The sequence below is a fragment of the Watersipora subatra genome, chromosome 10 (assembly GCF_963576615.1).
Source record: "Watersipora subatra chromosome 10, tzWatSuba1.1, whole genome shotgun sequence".
Lineage (NCBI taxonomy): Eukaryota > Metazoa > Bryozoa > Gymnolaemata > Cheilostomatida > Watersiporidae > Watersipora > Watersipora subatra.
This window is the reverse complement of record NC_088717.1, coordinates 26,748,518-26,757,649: the sequence shown is the minus strand read 5'-3', so window position 1 is coordinate 26,757,649 and position 9,132 is coordinate 26,748,518.

Sequence of the window (9,132 nt, the reverse complement as noted above, 5' to 3'; positions counted from 1 at the left end):
GACACACTATCGCTTCCGTTAAATGTCGGAGACAAATCCTATGCTTCTGAACTATTTTCAATTTTAGATTTACTGAACTGTTACAATAGTCAAGTGATGCTCATTCGAATGCCCAATCCTTTTCTTATGACAGTTTCTTACCCAAACAAGCATTCAAGTTACATTCTATCAACATACTGTAGCAACATACTGTAGCAACATACTGTAGCAGCATACTGTAGCAACATACTGTAGCAGCATACTGTAGCAACATACTGTAGCAACATATTGTAGCAACATACTGTAGCAACATACTGTAGCAACATACTGTAGCAACATACTGTAGCAACATACTGTAGCAACATACTGTAGCAACATACTGTAGCAGCATACTGTAGCAACATACTGTAGCATCATACTGTAGCAACATACTGTAGCAACATACTGTAGCAACATACTGTAGCAGTATACTGTAGCAACATACACATACAACATACTGTAGCAACATACATGTACAACATACTGTAGCAACATACATGTACAACATACTGTAGCAACATACACATACAACATACTGTAGCAATATACTGTAGCAACATACTGTAGCAACATAGTGTAGCAACATACTGTAGCAATATACTGTAGCAACATACTGTAGCAACATACTGTAGCAACATACAACATACTGTAGCAATATACTGTAGCAACATACTGTAGCAATATACTGTAGCAACATACACATACAACATACTGTAGCAACATACATGTACAACATACTGTAGCAATATACTGTAGCAACATACTGTAGCAACATACACATACAACATACTGTAGCAACATACATGTACAACATACTGTAGCAACATACATGTACAACATACTGTAGCAACATACACGTACAACATACTGTAGCAACATACATGTACAACCTACTGTAACAACATATATACATATGTACAACATACTGTAGCTATATATACTGTAAGAGTGTGAAATACTTAGGTATTAACATTTTGAAACCTACTCTTCTATATTCAAGAAAGACCCTAGGTCCTGGACAGTATTAATATCTTTACATCGACTGTGAAAGTGCTTAAAATATCACAATTCCTTTTGAACTATATATCATTTTGAAGCTGTAGGCTGGCAAAATACTTGAAAAAAAAAACAGAAATCAAAAAAATGCAAAGAATCTTTATTTTGCACTCTCAAAAAAGTGGTGTTTTAGAGACATCCGAAACACCCAGAAGTTTGTAATAATACCTAAATCGAAAGTAGGCAAAAACATAGCGAGTTTTCTTGGACATCAGATGGGAGAACACCTGCCCAAACTCAGTGTTAAAATCATTAGGTTGGTGTTTGATTGACATTACCTAGAATACATTTCATTATTCATGGGTGGTGTTCATGGCAAAAAACAAGGACATGACTGTAATATCAACTATGTGATGCATGGCACAGAGAAGAATGAATTTTATTGCGGTCAAAGGTATTTTTTAAAGATGTTGATTAGTTTGCATGTGTCACAAGTATTATGTAACGAAAACTTCAATAATATAAGCCAATCTTTTGCCAGCAATCATGGGATAACATGACAAAATTTTCACTTGTTCTCCTCAAGAAGTGTTCGCCACTGATTGGCGTAATTGCTTTAAATTTTAAACACTCTTATGGTTGAACGGGATCCATACTTAGTGTGTGCTACTAATGATATACAGTCCCCCATATATATGTGGGGGCTGTACAAGGTGCATTGTACAGGGTACATGTACATTGGGGCTACAGACGGGAAGATATTCTTTTGCTTTTTGGCTGATTTCATTGAGCACCAGCAAAATCTTAACCAATTGTAATCACTGATCATACTATATTATTTGAATGCATTTACTTGAAAAACGTCTGCGGAGGATATCACCAATGATATACAGCCCCCTGTAATGGGGCTGTATATCATTGATATCACATAATATTTCTGAACCTAGTCGTATGCATGTGGCAACATGCGATGAGACACCATAAGTGGTAGTTGCAACTTACAGCTTCTGCGCATTACAAACCCATGCCTTTTAACTTTTTGCTTTCAGTTTTTTTAATATCTTTATGTAAAATATTATATAATGACATATTAGAAAGCTCTACCAGTTGGACTTTATAAGGAACTTGCTTCCATTTTTTTAGTATACCAGTACACGAGTGTTTTTGTCAAACCAACAAGTCTAACTAGCGCTCAATTATAGAAAACTAATTTAGTCATTAATCAATCAACGTGAGATGCTAAAACCTTGGGCATAGATGGTGACAGGCAAGCAATCCCATGTGTAGACTTTTGAGATGATATAGCCAAAGAAAGATTTTAATCCACAAAACCTCGTTTGTCTGTTCAAGAAAGGCCAATTTACTTAGGATAAGAACTTCACCACTACTTATTATTGTAAAAATAGAAGTGACCGCTTTTAGCGTTGCTAATGCAGAACCAAGCGTTTTTAAACACTTGACATCCACTAGCTTGAACATGTACATTTACATAGAGCAGCTGTTTGGTTGTGATATTTTCAGGCTAAAGAACTCAAAAGCATAAATAAGATATAATTTAGCTCACACCAAACATCTTCATTAAAATTTTCGTTGGTATTGTAAACGCTTACCAGCAGGCTTCCTCCAACTAAATTGATCAGATAATCAAATTCGTTCCGGGAGGCCGTGTTCAGCCTTAATGTTGACCTTGTTGTTTAATTGTCCAATAGTAGTGCGTAACAAATAGCCAATTCATGTACGCTATAAGGAAACAGCTTACGTAGTGCTAATAGATGTGCGATGAAAAAAATCGCTTTATGATAACTTTATGGTGTAATAAGTCTCAACAATTGCGACGAGTCAAGTTGCATGTTTTCTACAACGTCCTATACGACGTGTTTTTCCTTGCTCTGCAAGTTACTTACTATTTGTATGTTATTACTATTCGGTAATTACTGCTAGTACTACACTAGTATATCGTATTTATTATTAGTTATTATTATATTATATAGTGTAGTTAGTTTAAATAGAGTAATAGGAGATTTATCAGCGGGTCGGCCGTTTTGGCCCCTCCCTTTGTTTGAATCTTGATTAGAGGTTTCCTAGTTCAGGAGGTTGTGGAGGGTTGGTTTTGCACAGATCTACTGTGTATATTTTACAGAGGAAGTGTGGCTTTTATACTTTTTGAGTTTATTTTTCTTTTCATGGCCTAAACACTTAACTTTTCAGTTGTTTTTCCACTTTTGGTGAAAGGCAATTGTTATGATGAGTGGAAAGGGTAATATTACTCCAGTGAGAAAAGGCAGTGCCAGTCTGGCTAGTGCAGTTGTATCTAACACCGGCAACACAGGTTCATGTTCAAAAAAACTTACCAAATCTAACAGTATTGTTTGCAGCAGTTGTTCTGGTCAGTTTCATGCACCTTGTCTTGAATGGTCAACTCCAGAGCTGCTTGTGCTTAATAAACCTGGTATTTGATGGTATTGTCCAGAATGCAATGACAAAATACCAGACTATGTCTATGTGCCAAATCTGATGACTACTCTAAAACTGTAGATCTAAAAATTGACTCCATGTCCAGTTCTTTGAAAGCATTGAATGAAAACAATGATTCAATTAGAGAGGTTTTAACCCAAAATCAAGAACTACAGTTAAAAATTGACTCGGTATCTGGCTCTTTGAAAACACTGAGTGAGAACAGTGAGTCATTTAGAGAGGTTGTAACCCAAAATAATGAGCTAAAAGAAAAGACTGATATAGTTGATAACACCACTCGCGCACTACTCGTGTCTATAGATACTTTAAAAAACAACCACAGCTTTGCTGATGTGGTAAAACAAAATAGTGAGATTACTCAAATTGCTAAAAGGGTTGAAACAGGTATTCATAAACAAGCTACTATCATAGAAAAGGAGTCTAAGAAATTCAATGCAATAGTTCACAACCTTGATGAGATTAGCTCTAGACCACATAATGATGAAATTCATAACATTCTTACAAACATTTCTTTTAATGGCAGAGACCTTAAAGATAGTAGAAGGCTAGGTAAACCAGGTGGTAGCAAACCAAGACCCATTAAATTCGGGTTTTTTACTGAATCTGACAAGTGGGAGTTTCTTAGTAGATACAATAGACACAAACAAATCGAAACCTCCTTTGCAACATTAGATCTTACTCAGGAGGAAAGAGCAAAGGAGTTTGAATTACGGCAAAAAAAAGGGAACTTGCTAACACACATGAAGGTGTGAGGTTCCGTGTTAGAAATAATGTAATTTAAAAGTTTGAGAAAGATGCATGGTCAACTGTTACACAATAGGTTTATTGGGTAATAAAATAATGTTTCTTTTATGGAATGCAAATGGTCTGAGAAACAAGACACATTACTTACAACATATAATTGATAACCAGCATCCATACATTTTAGCAATTACCGAAACAAAGCTAACACCTAGTGTAGGAGATGCTGAACTTTGTTCAGGGTATACATATTATAGAAGAGATAGGTGAACAGGTATTGGATTGGGGGAGGAGTGTTGATTGCTGTCTCCAATAAGTGTCAATTGATAGTTACTGATTGTTTTGTATCTGAAAGTTCAGAAATTTTATCTCTGTGCTTGGATTGTAGTGGATACCGTTTTAACTTAGCCTGTTACTATAGACCACCCAGGCAGTCAGATTTTAATGACCTATCGGTATGGTATGAGGAGGCAACATGTCCCAACATCATAGTAGCTAGAGATTTTAATCTCCCAGCAATAAACTGGTCTACTGAAAAAGGTGTTGCTAAGCCCAATAATAATAATAGATAAGCATTGCACAGAGAATTTATTGATTTTGTTGAAATAAATGGCTTAAGTCAGACAATAACTACCCCCACTCATATAGATGGAAATATATTAGATCTGGTCATAACAAACTTGAATATTGATGATACCTCATGTGAGCCTAGTATTAGCGATCATCACATTATATTCAATGAAATAATAATTCCAAGTAAACATAACATTGCAGACGCTATGCATGCTCCTCGACCTGGCTATTTTCAGTTTAACAAGGCAAATCAAGAAAAATTAGATTAATCTCTTTCTGATATGTACTTTAAAATACGACATCTGTCAACACAATCAAATACCAGTACAGATCAATTGTGGTCTACTTTTAGGGATTTATTTATGAGAGCAGTAGAGCAAGCTGTACCTCGTGGGACACCAGGCAATAAACGAAAGCCGTGGATAACACGTAGCACTAGTCGGCAACTGAGAAAACGAAACTGACTATTCAAAACCTTTGTTTTAACTAAAACTGAAGAGTCTAAAACACGACTAAAACATCATATTAAACATTGTAGAAAACTGGTTGAAGCCGAATATGGAGGGTACATACGAGGTCTGATCAATAAGTTCCCGGAATTGTGTTATTATGACTAGTAGTTTATGTCGGAGTTACTTTTTCATGGTTGCAAACGAAAGAACAACTCCTAATTAGTTAGTACAGAAAGTTTTAGGCCAAAATTCGTAGTCGTTGCTAAGCAATATTAATACAATCACGGACTAGTTTGGATCTTTCGGCGAATTTTTCAAAATGGCCGATCAAAACGAACAACGCGTCTGTATAAAATGTTGTACTAAACTTGGTAAATCACCATCAGATACCCTTCAAATGTTGCATACAGCCTTCGGGGATGAGTCCCTAAAGAAAACACAAGTCTATGAATGGCACAAATGGTTTAGAAAAGGAAGAGAAGAGGCTGAAGACGATAAACGCTGTGGAGCTCCAACATCACGAAGGACTGCCACTGCTATTGACACTGTAAAGGCTATAGTCATCGCTGATCGCCGTGTTACTATACGAGAAGTAAGCCAACAAACTGGGCTTTCTTTTGGTACTATTCATAAAATATTAAAAGATGATCTTAACATGCATAGGGTAGCTGCAAAGTTTGTTCCACGTTTGCTGAATGATGATCAAAGGCAGAGAAGAATTGACATTTGTAGCGAACTTAAGACAGCAGTACTGCATAATCCCGACTTCCTAAAAACTGTAATAACAGCTGATGAAAGCTGGGTGTATGGGTACGACCCTGAAACCAAAAGGCAGAGTTCACAGTGGAAGTCACCTGAGTCTCCTAGACCAAAGAAGGCGAGGATGTCACGGTCAGCGATCAAAACGCTTCTGGTTGTTTTCTTTGACATTGATAAAATAGTACACAAAGAATTCTTACCTCCAGGAACTACTCTTAATCAGTATGTTTACAGAGATATCTTAAGGCGCTTGAAAGAAAGTATCAGGCGCAAAAGACCAGCTTTAGCGAAGCCAGGTGGTTGGAGGTTACATCATGATAACGCCCCAGCACACACATCTTTGACTGTGAATGAATTCTGTGCCAAACACTCCATCTCTATTGTGCCTCATCTCCCGTACTCACCAGACCTTGCTCCCTATGACTTCTGGTTGTTTCCAAAGTTAAAATTTTCCCTTAAAGGTGAACGATTTAAAGACATCGAATCAATTAAAAGAAATACAACTTCGGAGTTGCGGTCCCTGAAGAAAGCGGACTTCTGTCACTGCTTTGAGCAATGGCAGCGGCGTTGGACTAAATGTATAGACTCTCAAGGAATATATTTTGAAGGAGACTAATTTAGTTTGTTGTTAAAACTATCTATATTGCAACATTACAGCCATTCCTGGAACTTGTTGATCAGACCTCGTAAATAACCATATATGCAAAGAACTGACCAATGGCAACACAAAGCCGTTATTTAAGTACATTGAAAATAGACGGAAGATGCACAACACTATTAAAAGCATTGAGAACAGTACAGATAACTCACCCTTACAAATTGCAAATACCTTTGCTGTTGCATTTGCCTCAGTGTTTACTGAGAATAATGGCCAGTTCAGTCGCTGTCGGCCTAAATATAATGTTCAGGTTGCTAATGATTCCATCCAGTTTAATCCACACGATGTTCATAAAATGCTAATGAAATTAGATTCTAGAAAGGGTTCAGGGCCTGACGGCTTATCTGCTGCACTGCTCAAATTTTCTGCAGATGGAATATATCAAGTTTTGACAATAATTATGCAACATTCCTATGACACCTCAACAGTTCCCTTTGACTGGCGAAATACTCGGGTGGTGCCTATTTTTAAAAATAAAGGTAGTAGAGAGTGTCCATTGAATTACAGACCCATTTCTTTGACCTCAATAACCTCAAAATTAATAGAACACGTAATAGCACATGACATTCATACATATCTAGATTCCAATAAAATTTTGTCAGAAAGACAACATGGATTTAGACCAAAACAGCTGCGACTCGCAGCTCCTTATAACAAAATCTGAATTGGTCAACAACTATAACAACAATGAACAAACATACTTGATAGTGCTGGACTTTTCAAAGGCGTTTGATGTTGTTCCTTTTGCTAAATTGCTTTACAAACTAAAAATAGTAGGAATTAATGACAAGACTATCCATTGGATAGCAAACTGGCTTTATGATAGGCATATGTCTGTGGTTGTTGAGGGTGTTGACTCAGACCCACGCCTTGTAACATCAGGAGTTCTTCAGGGTTCTGTGTTGGGGCCTCTTCTCTTTCTTATATACATTAATGACATGCCTAATGTAATCAAATATGCCCAACTTAGATTGTTTGCTGATGACTCATTACTTTATCACAAAATTAAAAGTAAGCAAGATCAGTTACATCTTCAAGAAGATTTTAAAAACTTGGAGAAATGGTCAAAAGACTGGCAGATGAACTTTAATGTCAGTAAATGTGAGCACTTGTCTATAGCAAGAACTAATCCCATTGTTGCAGTCTATTCATTAAATGGGAAAGACGTACAACAAGTAACATCAATAAGATACTTGGGTATTAATATAGACCAAAAACTAAATAATGATGAACAGGTTCAGTATGTAGCTAAGAAAGCAACCTCTACTTTATATATGTTAATACGGGCACTAAACAGAGCATCTAGCAGAACAAGGTCACAAGCTTTTAAATCTATCTGTAGGCCCATAATAGAATATGCTTCATGCGCATGGTCTTCTCATCAAGCAAGGCATATTCAAAAATTGGAGAGCATTAATAGAGAATCTTTCCGATGGGCATATAAGATCAAATGGAGAGACTCAATTTCATGGAAAATGAAAGTTTTAAACTGGCATACTTTAGAAGACCGAAGATCAGAAATAGATAGAAATATGCTCAATAGAATTTTTAGTGATAACATAGCCATTGATATAAAGGACCATGTACTACATAGCAAAACGAGTGGAACTCGAAGAGGGGTAATTAGAAAAGCAATATCTTGTGATGTGGCCAAATATTGGTACTTTAATCGTATTATGGCATTGATTGGATCTGAGCCCAATGCCTTGTCAGCAAGCACAGTAAAACTCTGATGACAATATTCTATTTACTATTTATTTGTTGGTTCTCTTGTCGCCTTGTAGAATTTGGTCGTCTTGTCATGATATCAATAGCATAACAATAATAACAATAGCATAAGTATTTGTAAATAAAAAAAAACAGCATTGACATTTACTTTATTCATTTTGTTTTTACTCCTTTGATCCTAATTTTAGCATCCACAATATAACAATTAACTAAAAAGAAAATGAACGAGTTGATATCTCTATAATGCACCTACACAGGAGCGAATGAGATAACCAAGTAGACTAGACATAAAGACTTGCCGATTTTTGCCAAAAATCGGTCGTAGCACCTTTATCATGGCAGCTTAAAAATTAGGATATAATTCTAGTTTCATACTTGGACAATTTAAGTACACAAATGGAACAACTTACAAATACATGCAAACAAAGTGTATTTGCAAGAAACACTTGATTACCCAAAGTTTTAATTGAATTCGATCGTTTCGCATGCTTGCTAACAGGGGTACTCCAATTGTTGCGATAGGCAACTTACTCGATAGTAATAGTACACTTGTAATTGCCCCAGGGGCCTTGAGAAAGTGCCTCATAAGTAAAAATTTGGTTAAGACTTTGGTTCACCTAGATTCCAGCATTATGCTGAGTTATGTTTCAGTCTGGGACTTAAGTCTCTAACGGTTTTGGGTAAGAAACTTATAAAGAGGCGAGTCACGGCATATATTGATGTTGGTTCACC